Source organism: Nelumbo lutea, chromosome 3 (assembly GCF_056320005.1).
Source record: "Nelumbo lutea isolate HS-2025 chromosome 3, American lotus-T2T, whole genome shotgun sequence".
NCBI lineage: Eukaryota > Viridiplantae > Streptophyta > Magnoliopsida > Proteales > Nelumbonaceae > Nelumbo > Nelumbo lutea.
The window spans coordinates 110981443-110993744 of record NC_142686.1 but is presented as its reverse complement, the minus strand read 5'-3'; positions in this window follow the sequence as shown (position 1 = coordinate 110993744).

The following is a 12302-nucleotide window of genomic DNA, read 5'->3' as shown; positions in this document are numbered from 1 at the left end:
CTGTGATCTAATAGGATAAACTTTATCATGAGACTGAGACCCATCATATATAAGATGTGTGGTGTTAGATCATACTGATAGACTGTAGATTGTTAGAATGTATATTGTTGGTAGGTAATCCTTACTCCAGTTGTTGTGTTTGGATGCTCTGACTTGGGATTCAGTCCTCACGATATTATGTTTACATTGCATTTATAGCCATTTGTAAGTATGCATTGGGAACATGATATCGTGAGGACACATATTCCTAATCCAAGGTTGTGAGTGGCCGTGACTAGTACAACGTGAACAAGATATCGTGAGGACTAAATCCGATATCGTATGGGCTTGGGACAATGTAAACAATGGGCCGTGATTGGGGCGAGCTATCTATAGAATCGCTTGGTTCCCAAGGAAAATTATAAAAAGGAAAATTGATTTTTTTTAATTAAGAAAATGATGTATTATTTAATGACGCAAGAGGACACGAACAAGTGAACAACTAGTATCTCGCGAAATTTTTAAGAGAAAAGTGAAAATATCAATCATGTAGTTTAGTTAAGCCGAGGACAGAAGTATGGGGGGCCCACGGGGATTTTTTGGCGCTTCTCAGTAATGCGAACGTTGCGGTGGATAAGGACAACGAGACAAATAAAGAAGTAGGTATTCCGAACGAGTTTTCTATCGCGATAAATGAGTCTGACAAACCAGGCTGCGAATGGAGGGAGTGCAGGGACCATTCTATATTTCTATGCGACTCAAACGTTATTTTCTCTCGGAGAGTTGAGTTTTTGCATCGCGAGAAAAAGAAAAAGGTAAGGAAAAAGAAAAAAGAAGACGTTCAAGTTCAATCAAAGTCGACGCGAGTCATCACTTGCTGGCTGCAGAGTCTGCAGTTTGCACGCTGTAGTTTCGATGGCTCGGCAGTCGTGCAAATCTATTAATGGTGGGCCCCGCTAAAGAGAAGAGATTTGCGTCGTGTATTGTTAGCCGATCCAGAGGCAGCGGATCAACTCTCCAAAGATACGCATCGGGGTTCATACGGAAAATAGTAGTATCCGTGCAAATTGAATGGCTAATGATGATCACGGCCCACTGGATGTAAGTATTTTATTTGTATTGTGACGCAGGATAACTCAACCGGTATTCATCAAAAACTCAGATTGGTCAAAGCTCTACCGATATCGGAATTGATAAATGAGTTCTTCTTTCCCCCTTTTATCTCTTTTGCGGATTTCCCACGGTCCAAAATCCAAATAATGATCCCAAGTCAACGGTCTTCGCTTATTATGTATGGGTGTGATATTGTATTTCACAGTACACCATCCCTATTTCAAATCCCCACGAGTTTCGATTCCTAGATTGTTGCTTCCATTAACCATATCGAGTTCATGATTGGCGCTGTAGACGGAGATTTGTTCCATCGGCTCCACTGTGATGGTGTTTGGTATGGCATCGTTTCTTTATAAATGGTGCCCGCCATTCGACCCCTACTGATGCCTATTTATCAACAAAAAGTAAAAAAATATTTATCAATCATTTTTTTCTAAATAAACGGAAACCATACCAAATATCCCCTATGATATCTAAAAAACGTGAAATTGGGTCAATAGTCATTGTATGCTAGAGCCTTGTTCGTTCTTAGATATTCGGGTAATGTGTTTATTCCTACAAACGATTCCTAATTCGGGTAATGCATTTATTTGGACAAATGATTTGTTCATTGATAATGATGTTTACTCGAGTAATGTGTTTATTAGGACAAATGATTCCCAATTCGGGTGGTGTGTTTATTTGGACCAAATGATTTGTTCAGTTCAAGTAAAAATTTGATAAGAGGTCTTAACTTTTTGCTAACGGATAAGCAATTTATTTCCGGAGTATTATCAATTACTCAAAAAATTAATATTTTTTAGAAAATAATATTTTTATGGGACGTATGATACACAATTAATACAAGGAAATTGGTCAATTGTATACCCAATGGGATACTAATAAATGAACAAGGCCATAAAAAATTTTGAAAAAACCAATCAGAGAAATCAACGGAACAAGTTTCCTCTTGATTTGTTGAAAATTATGAAGAATTTATATACTCCATAAGATGTTAGATACCAAAAATGGTATTCAAGGATAACCATTAGAATTAAAGATTTTAATCTCCTTGTAATAGCCTTACTAAATTCATGTGCATACATTAATTGTATAAGAGAAGGAATTGTGCCTTCTAGATATTTTCAAAAAGCGACCCAACAAGTTAATGCAACGGACAGAAGGAAACTGGAAAATAAAGTATAAGATCCCCATTACCCATATCTGCAACCAAGGAATTTGTTTAAAATCCACCTTCCTTATGATAAAAGACCTAAGACAAAGTCATTTTAGGAACTCCCTTCTTGCTATCGGTCCTCCCTTAGGAATTACAACCACAATAAGCGAAATCTCGGTCACTTATAAGTTTTGCCAAAAACCCAAAACTTCAACCATCAATGCTCTCAAAGAAAATGCAAAAGGAAAAATAAAACTTATAGCAGAATTACAATCTAAAATAAAAGAAATATAGCTAATTAAGCAACTTAAAGAACCCAATATGCAATTAGAAATTGAAAATTTTCAAAAAAGAATAACACAAGAAATTTGTACTAAAACTCCTAGTGCGTTCTGGCATAGAAAAAAGGCATACAGTAGAACTACTGTATGAAGAGGATTTTAGAGAATAAAAGATTCCTACGAAAGCCAAACCAATACAAATGAATAACAGATTATTAGAATTTTGTAAAAAATAAATCCAAGAACTACTAGGCAAGGGTCAAATCAAACCAAGCAAATCCCCTTGGAGCTGCCCTGCTTTCTATGTGAAAAATAAAGCAAAACTAGAAAGAGGAGTACCAAGACTCGTAATAAATTACAAACCTCTCAACAAAGCGTTAAGATGGATTAGATACCCCATTCCTAATAAGCAGGATCTAATATATCAATAGGCTTAGTAATGAATATTGGCTTGCTGGCGTAGCCCCATGATGACAAGGATATAAATTTAACAATTACTAGCTTAGAATAAGCGATTTTAGACTTATTCGGATCCCTAAAATAATGTTGAATCCGAGCAGACCCTATGTGGAGAATAAATTTTTCATAATATTTTTTATCCTTATTCTGTCCGCATACAGTGAAATGATGCCCATCTATAATAGATATTGGTTGGAATTAGCCTCTTCCATAACAGGAGATGGTTCCCTAATTAAGGGAGACATTATTAGGGACTAATTAGTCCTTGAGCTTGCTCCGATCTCATAATTAGACCTTGGAATGGACTCATTAGTCCTTTTTGGGTGCATGGAATTAGGACTTAGAGGAAGACGAAATCTTCTGTCGGCCATCTTTAATTAGATAACCTTGTAAGAATTCCCTTGTCAATAAATCTTGCAAAAGATTATCAAATCCTTTAATATCAAAATCAAATACAGATAAAATATCTCACCATCTAGCAAAAATTTGTTTTGAAACCAGGTTTTTTACATCATTTTCCAAAATTTTTTTGCTGATTTACAATCAATTTGGAGAGTAAAATGTTGATTTATTAAATCACTTTGAAAAATAATATTTTTATGGGACCTATGATACACAATTAATGCAAGGAAATTGGTCACTTGTATACCCAATGGGGTACCAATAAACAAACAAGGCCATAATATCATAAAGTTGTGACAAATGAGTTGGTATTTATCAAAAGGGAAAATTCTTGATTAGTATCCTATACTTTGAGTCTAGTGTCACTTTGGTCCTCAAACTATAAAACGTGACAACCTAGTACCTAAATTTTCAAAACGTGACAATCCAGTCCCTAACACTAAGAGATCATCAATTATGTGTATCACGTGACATCATGTGCAACTTAAGACTTTTGAAAATATCAAAATTACCATTGAAAATAAAATATTGTTTATCATCTTCTTCCTTAAGAAAAAGAAATAGAGCTCAAGCTCTCTATCCGACTCTCTCTCTCTCTCTCTCACATGGTTGTTGTTACCAAACCTTCAAAGAACAACCAACAACGGTGTCGGGAACTAACCAAGTTCTAGCAACAACTGAAACCACCATTGCTATGATAACCGCCTCTTCAGATTCGGGGCCTGACAAATCATTTGAATAGACTCCAAAGACAGTGGCTACTACGGCATCTCGATATTCTACTATGGTATCAGAAGCAGTGCCCGCATAGTATGTGTTTGGTACCGTTTATGTTTATTGAATAAATGTTTGTACTTTATTTGCTGGTAAAACCGAAAAATGCAATAATTGCAACCATTTATGACAAAGTTCACTTTTTCTGTTTTTGATGTATGCATAAGAGCAAGAGAGGGAAAATGCTGAGATGGCGCCTATGTGGCACCATCAAGAAATGTTTACTGAATAAACGTAAACGGTACTAAACATCACCATAGAAGAAGTGGCCAAGGTGGTATCAAGAATGTTCTTCAAACTTCAGACTACAAATCATCAGTCAAAAGATTTTAGACCCAAGATATCTTCTTGTTGGGTCGGGTCTCATCAAAAACTCGGGTTGGTCATTGGCATTATTGTATCTAATAATACATCTATTGAATCATTGAATATAATATTCATTTTATTCAAAGCTAGCGAGCTATGGGTGGTGTACTTGTACAAAAAGTGGTGGTATTTCCTTCATGACAAAGGCACAAGAAACTCTGCAATCAAGTATCAAATCCACAAGTCTCCCACCTCCCTTGGAGTTAATCCTGACACTAAAGGCAACAAGTGGTCACCGAAATATCAAAATCTATCTGAATTCCATACTCAAGGACCAGATTGTAAGGTGGAGTTGCACCGTTGGTTCTCTAGTAAACACTTATGTAAGATGCATTGTACTTCAGCATCAACCTTAGAGATTCTCTGTTGCCTTGGGGTAATAAGAGCAGCATGACCTTCTCCAACCCAGTTCCATAAAGCATTCGGATATATGTTGGTAGAGATAGCCAGTATTGTCAATCGCATCATTCTAGGAACCGCTTGCAAAAGTTGGGCTTGGGCTCGATGAGCACGTCATCCTCGCTACAATTGAAGAAGATGTATTCACTCTAAGAGGAGAGGGAGAAGGGAGTGATGGTGTCGAGATTGAACGGCTTGGTTGGACGAGAGTTGTTGCCATTGTCACAGTTTCACACGAATGGATTAGTAAGAGCATTTGTGTCTAATTTGAGTGGATGGTTGATAAAGAAAATTAGATGACACCCGAAGGGCATCTATGTCTGTTTGCATGCCACTTAACCGTTGGTTAGTGGTAGGTGCTAAATTTGCACGTTTTGAAAATTTGAGTAATGAATCGTTGCATTTTAAAGTTTGGGGACCAAAGTGACACTAGGCCCAAAGTACAGGATACTAATCGGGAACTTTATTTTTATTGATAAAAGTTCTTCAATTGTTACATATTTCTAGCAGTATAATTTTCTCCCTTAGATACATAAAAAGAATATGACAGCACCGTGAGCAAAGTCATTGTCAATGATTAAACCACCAGAGTGAACCATACAAAAATTCCAGTTAGCGGTATATTACCTAGTTAGCGTGTTTTACTATCGTTGAAGCTTCATCAACAAGCATGGTGATTGGATCGGAGAACATCTTTGAAGCATTTCCCTTGTATTAATAAAGTAGTTTGACTTGTATTCCATGCAACATTGAATGGGCATTTTAATTTCTATTAAAGTGGATATGGTTGTTGAAGGGGAAAAAAGAAACTAGCGAGTCCTATACTGTTTACTTATCAAAAAAAAGGGTTAGTTATTTATATATACCATGTATATTGATGAAATTACTTAAATGTACCCTTAACTTTCAAAACCTACCTATACCTATCTTGTTTACATTCCAAAGGTTTAATCTAATAGATAAAATGTAAAAGATAGAAATATCCTTAACCATTCATTAAATTTTCAAAAGATGCCATTTTCTTTCTTTCTTTTTAATTTTATTTCTTCATCTTCTTCTTTGGTGCACAAACATCAAATCCCCATACCCAACCACTAGAATGTCAGTTAGGTGTAAACTCTATTGTTGTTTCCTCCAATGTTTTAAAAAATGACCCAAAACGAGAACCATTCTAGCTACCACACTATTATGTCAATTAAGTGTAGACCCTATTGTTATTGCCTCCAATGTTTAAAAAAAAATGATCCAGAACTAGAACCATTATAACCATCGATTTCCGGGCTAACATCTTGACCGCGCCAGTCAACGAGTCATTGGCCGATTCAACGGTTTTTGGCCATAGACCAAATTTGGGGTAAAACAAAACCAGTTGCCTAGACGATTCCTGGGCCAAATGGTCTGGCCATTTAGGTCAATGACAGTTCAAAAACCATGGTTGCCTCCATAAAGAATCTTTTCATTAATAAACCCTAGATACAAGGGAAGGTTGATTCCAACTCTAAGCTACAAAAGGAGAGTCTAGAGGACCAGATGAAATTGAGTCCTAACCATGACATAAATGTAGTTCAATTGGGACAATATTGGAACACCAATCCAATGAGAAAACTTATAGTAGTTATAGTAGTGAATGTAGCAATCATCGAACCAAGTTGTGATAGGCGGTGGGTTGTTTATTGAGGTGTTGATAGGTGGTGATTTGTAGTTGAGAACGAAAAGAGGATGGGGAGGGCGGCAACAGAAGAGGAATAATGAAAGATCAAGTGACAAGAGAGAGACAGTAGAATCCATGTATACTCTAACTCAAGCACAGGCGTGCACCTGTGTTGTTTATGTTCTGTCTTTGGTTGGCTAGGAGGAGTATCGAGTCTATGAGTGTTTGTGTTTTTTATTTTCCTTGAGTTCATCGAGTAGGGTTAAAAAGGCAAGTTTTGGAATCAAAATTTATGGGTTTGTTTTTTGTCATAGGGCAATATTGGTATTATAAAAGTTTTGGTTTTTAGTCCAAATGATGCACTAACAATGGTCCTACATATGTTATTTGGGGATGGTTAACAAGGCATATATAAGTTGTTTATTAAAGTTTAGGGTATCTATAAGTGGGTCGTGTTAAATGGTAAACAGTCTTCTCCCAATCTTACTCGATGAGGTTGGATCTGTTTTAATAAGGTCTTAGGTTGTTTTCAATTTTAGGCCAATCTGTATCAAGCCATTTATCATGGGTAGTGAATATGTAACAATGTATCTCATTAAACAAAAACAACATTCCAACAAATCATACAACTTGTAAACATGTTTATTGGTAGGTAGGAGCATTTATCCACTGATGGACTTACCCATCAAGGGATGCACTACTAACAAGAACATGAGACAAAAAACATTGTAGGATGGGGTGGAACATCTATTCATTACACTTGCTCATGGGTTGGTATTGGACTTAGCTTTTGCCAAATTTTGAATGGATCATATCCGAACCCAACTTGTAAACATGTTTACTAGTCTTAAGTTTAACTTTTGCCAAAATTGAAATTAACTCTATTTGAGGATAAAGGCAATGTTTATGAGATGGGATGGTTTCAGTTGAACATCCTATTTTGTTTGACATATTGAGTTGAACTCAACCCATTTAAAATGACAATCATTCATTGCAAATATGACAAATCAATAATTTTTTTATCAAGGAGATTGGAGGGAGCAGCTAGAGAGAGAAGAGAGTTCATCCATGATACAGGATTTTTTGTTTAAATGTTTTTTTTATTATGGGCAAATTTCTTAAAGTACCCTTAAGCTTTAGGAAATTGACTTCCTCACCCTTACTATTTAGAAATTGCCTTAAAGTACCCCAAAGTTTTTTCTAACAAGTTGCTAAGTCCTCCATTGTCGTTGTTGTCTGTTAGTTTTCCATCACAATCCATTGCATGTGACACCACGTGACATATAGAATTTTTTTAAAACTCAATATCACCTTCTTTGGTTAATTTTGCCCTCATTATTCAAAATTTCAAAATAAAACTTAGCATCCACCTTGTGGATAATAACACAATCTTCAACCTTTACTTGGTTGAAGGTCAAAGGCAAATTACTAAGATTGAAATGGAAGATCATTCCTTTTTCCCTCACCAAGAAGGCTCACATAATGGAGGAGAACAAAGCCCCTACAATGTTTGTTGTTGTATAACAGATTCTTTTTGTTGTTCACCCACTTTGCTCATTACAAAACCTTGCTACTATAGCTAATACCTACAACATGTTATTGTTGCAACTTCAATCCAATGAATTAAATCAAGTCTATTAATGACAACCCTCATATGGACGCTACACCCCTTGTAACCTTGTTCATAACTTGAAACGGTGGTGACAAAAAATGCTGCAAGATATTCTTAAAGGCTCTCAAACAATTCTAAAATCCTTAACAAGGAGGAAAATGTTTCACCAAGAATAAACAAAAAGGAGAAGCTTGCAAACAAGGGCCCAAAACTAGAAGAACCAACTACAAGCTTTGGGGGCATATCCATTAATGCCAAACCAAGTGGCCCAACTTCCTTAACATTGGGTGTATCACCTACAAGACCCAAAATTATGCAATTAATGTTGAAGGCATAACTGCCACATGTGCTCTTGTTTGTTACCTCAAATCAAGGTCTAAAAAACCAAAAGAGGTCTAGGACTGAGATTGAGTTGCTTGACGAGAGGGAAAATTTTCAAGAGGCTATTAGTATTTTTGCAATGAGCTGAATTGACACATTTAGGCTCTCTAAAAACTCTACTTGAGCAAAACATATCATAAATAATCAATATGTGCTTCTGTTCTTTTCTTTAAGTCATGCTTTTATCTTGATGATCAGGTATAACAACACAAATTTTAGGAAAAAGTTGACTCAAATCTATGTGATTATGAAAACCATTTTATATTACATTTATTCTCTTAATATGACCTCTATAATCATGTGATGATATGATGTTTTGGGGCTTGTCTTTTAAAACTCCTACTCTCATCTCTAGTTTTTTTTTTTTTCCATTTTTCCAAAGATGGTGCTTAATGAAGTATGGTGCACTCAAGAAGACTGTTCTCCATGCAGTTTAAGGGTAATAAAAAACAAATAGACATATTAAAAAGTAGTGGCAAATGTTTCTTTTTTATAATTTATAAAAAAGATGATGAGTAAAACAGTCTTTTTCATATTTCCATTTACGATTACTAATGATCATCACTTATTATAAAACTTGGGGTACTTTAAGACAATTTTTAAATAGTAGGGGTAGAGTAATAACCAATTTCCTAAAATTCAAGGGTACTTTAAGAGATTTGTCTTTTTTTAGGCCCCGTTTGGTGTGTCTTTCTGAACTATTATTCAACTGCTTACAAGCTGGGAAGACCCAAAATCGGTCTATTCTCATTTGGCATGCGGAAGATCTCGCCGCCAAAAGATGGGGTGCCGAAAATATGTGGGAAGCCCATTTTGGGCTGATTTCGGGAAGCTCCAAATGAAGCTTCATGCATTTTTCGCGTTTTAATCTCACGCGGAAAAACCCAAAACAACGCACGAAAAGATGCACATCTGCCAAATGATCTTCGAGTTGCCTAGATCTTATGTCAAAAACTCAATGCATCTATTGATTGGCAAAGCTATGCTTCTCAAAAAGACTTGCCAAACGGGCCCTTAATTAGTAACTAAGGCTCAGTTTGGAAGGAGTACAAAACCTTGCAATTTGTATTATTTTGTATGTATTTGCATTGTACATATTTGTATTTGCACTCTTTCCAAACTAAGCCTAATAGGAATTCATTCAACAAACAATGAAAACATTCATGCAACCAAGGTTATCTTGGCAACACCGATATTTTGAGGTCTAAGAATATTTCTTTTAACCCATTTAGAAGGTTGGAGCAATTCCTTCATAACCAAATTCAAAACTAAATAGTGACTTAAGGGCATGTTTGGCAACATTCCGCGATAATGTTTCTCTCATTCCTAGTGCTCCCGTGGAACAGAAACATGTTTGACAAAAAAAAAGTGTGAAACAAGTCATTCTCGAGTGAGAACAGTGCCAAAAAAAATGTGTTCTTTGGGAGTGACAAATCGACACTTCCGAAGAACACGTTCTCAAGGAATGTGTGGTTCTCACATTGTCCCAGTTTATTTATGAACACATATTTGCCCTTCCCATGCGAAAGAAGGGCAATGTTGTTATTTTGCATTAACAACATAAACTCTCCACCCTTCTAAGCCCTAATATGAGCAATATTCTTCATTTATTCCTGATGCTCCCACTACAAACCCGCTATGTGTCAAGGACCGACGGCAAACGACTAGTTATCATCTCCGAAGTCCATTTTCTAGTCAAATTTTTATACGCAGGTAAGGTTTTCTACGTTGTTGACATTTTTAACTTTGTATGCTCTGTTTTTTCTTCCTAAATGCATCTCCTCCTTTATTGTTATCTTCATGAACAACTACTATATGTCAACTTGGTGAAACATCTCTTGCTACTACATAGATCTTGTCTCGGAAAGTGATTAGAGTGTAGATTTAGAGGATATGACATGACACATGTTTTGTATAGTTAATTTTATGCTTAATGTTGATGGATTTGCAAAACTGATGTTAAGGAATAGTTTTGTTATCCAAACTCCATTTCCGTTTTTGTAGAACAAAGATTCTTTATTGAAAAACAATTTTCCAAACGCCTTTGTTGCTCCCAATGAACAAGAAATAAAATTCTTGCTCTAGCATAGGAATTTCTAAAAGAACAAGAATAAGTGAGAACATTGCCAAACAAGACTTTAGCTTCTTGGTCTTGTGTTCCATTTTCCCATCTCCTAGAGGTCCTCGTGGTGGATTTTTAGTTCCGCTTTAAATACCCAAATTTCCTCCCTAATATTTGAATCAACTTTAGAATCTTCCTTTGCATTCATTTGTAGTATTCTTTACCATAGATAAGGTTCTCCCAACAAGCATGTCTATAGATTTCAGTCTTACATCCAATACATCAATACCTTGTTCAACTATTTGAAACTTGCATGTCCACCAAATTAAGTTTTGTCCTCCATCAATAATTTATTAAGCTTTAGCATTGAGATTATGAATGATCATGGATTATGCTTAGGGGTGTCAATAGATTGGGTTTAGCATGGAACTAGCTCAAATAAGATCCAATGCAAAGCAACTCCAACTTAAACCCAACCTATCAAATTTAATTTGACTAATCCATATATGATACATTTTTTTTCATTTTTTTTATTATGTGCCACATGTTAAAGGGGATTAAGGGGTAGGGATGTCAACTGACCATGTGAGGTCAGGCTTTGTTTTATAAGGGTAAAGAATACTACAATTGTGAGGTCTGCTTACCTTACCACAAAAAGCCTATAATTATAAGGGTTTGATTGTGATTTCATATTTAGAGGGATGTCAACTGACCATCTCAACTACTAGGTCACCTATATTGAACCAAGCCTATAGACAAATATTTCAATGATGCAATGACAATAAATTGCATTTAGTACCAGGTGAAGGGATGTCGAGTGACCATCTCAGCTATTAGGTCATCTAATATTGAACCAAGCCTATACACAGATATTTCAATGATGCAATGACAATAAATTGCATTTAGTACCAGGTCACCTCAACTCAAATCCGATTAAGGCTAATACAATCTAATCCAATAGGATAGAGTCAATATGGGTTACCATTTAACTTTGATCAGTTTACCACTAACATTCATGCATAGGTTGTGCTATGACTTTAATGATGCTGCTACACTTAGAAGTATGTTTGGTTTGATAGGGAATAAGAGGGAAACAAGAAGCTAAGGGTAAGTATTTTAGGATTCTTGTGAAACACATTAAAGGTTTGCTTGGTTTACAACCAGAATTGGAATTAAAATCATAATCAAAATTGAAATCCCATGGAATCTAAATCACAATGGTCTATTCCCTTAACCTATTTGCATTAGACAGGAATTGAAACCAAAACTGAAATGAGATTGCTTACAATGGTGAGTTACCTCAAGGTTGAACCATTGGGAAGGGGGTGCCAATATATATAGATGGAGGGAAGGAGGCTTTTTTTTAGTAAGCTTAAATGGGTATCTCATTTGCAAGGGGTGGAATGACCATTCCTTCAAATGAGGGAATATGAATACGTGAGGAAGGGGAGTTAGATACCAATCCCATCAAACCAAATGACAAACCATTCTAATTCCAATTTAGATCCCTATACATGTGAATCAAATGATATATAAAATTTTTTCTTCAACTTTTTGTTTCTCTCTTATTTCATGTCAGACCAAACACAACCTTAGAAGTTGGTCTTATTAGGCTATTACCTACATTCAATTCCATCAAATCCACCTAGAGTTGTAGTCCTAAATGG